This window comes from Triticum dicoccoides, chromosome 5A (genome assembly GCF_002162155.2).
Source record: "Triticum dicoccoides isolate Atlit2015 ecotype Zavitan chromosome 5A, WEW_v2.0, whole genome shotgun sequence".
Classification (NCBI taxonomy): domain Eukaryota; kingdom Viridiplantae; phylum Streptophyta; class Magnoliopsida; order Poales; family Poaceae; genus Triticum; species Triticum dicoccoides.
The window spans coordinates 662658207-662658946 of NC_041388.1; positions in this window are offsets into that span (position 1 = coordinate 662658207).

The following is a 740-nucleotide window of genomic DNA, read 5'->3' on the forward strand; positions in this document are numbered from 1 at the left end:
ATCGCGGAGTCGTGGCTGGAGTGGAAACCAATGGGGTTTCTCAAGCAGGCGGTAGCCCTTTGTGCCGTTTGTCGATGTAGCCGAGAGCATGGGTGGTGGAGCCGTGGTCGAGGTAGCCGTGCGAAGAATGCCGTGGTCGATGTCGAGTCGGGGTAGCCGGTGTCGAGGAAGTCGCCGTGGAGCCGTGGGCGCAAGGAGGCGCCGAGTTAGTCGTGGGCGCAGTGGTGTCGAAGTAGTGGTGCGCTAGGAAGTAGATGATGTTGACGACGCGTCGCGCCGGGGTTGCCAACCCCGGGGACACATCGTAGACGAAGGCAGGCGTCGGTGTTGCCAGCACCGGGCATGCGTAGACGGACGAAGACGAAGTTGATGAAGCGCCGCACTAGGCTTGCCAGGCCCGGGGACACGTCATGGACGAAGGCACGCATCGGTGTTGCCAGCACCGGGCATGCATAGACAAGGACCTGCACGAGCTGTACGCCATGTCGGAGAAGTCGTAGAGGCCAGCAGAGAAGGACTCGACGACGGTTGCGGCGCCAATCAGCGTGGGGCCGATGTCGCCCGCGGTTGTCGGAGTAGATGAAGTGGTCGGTGTAGATGACGGCGACACTGGCGACGGGCTGGTGCTGGACGAAGACGAAGGGGGTGGACGGGCGGCTGCAGCGGCTACAGGGGTAGCGGCGGTGGCTACAAAAGAAGAGCGGCAGCGGCGGCCTGACGACGGCGGCGGCGGCTAGGTT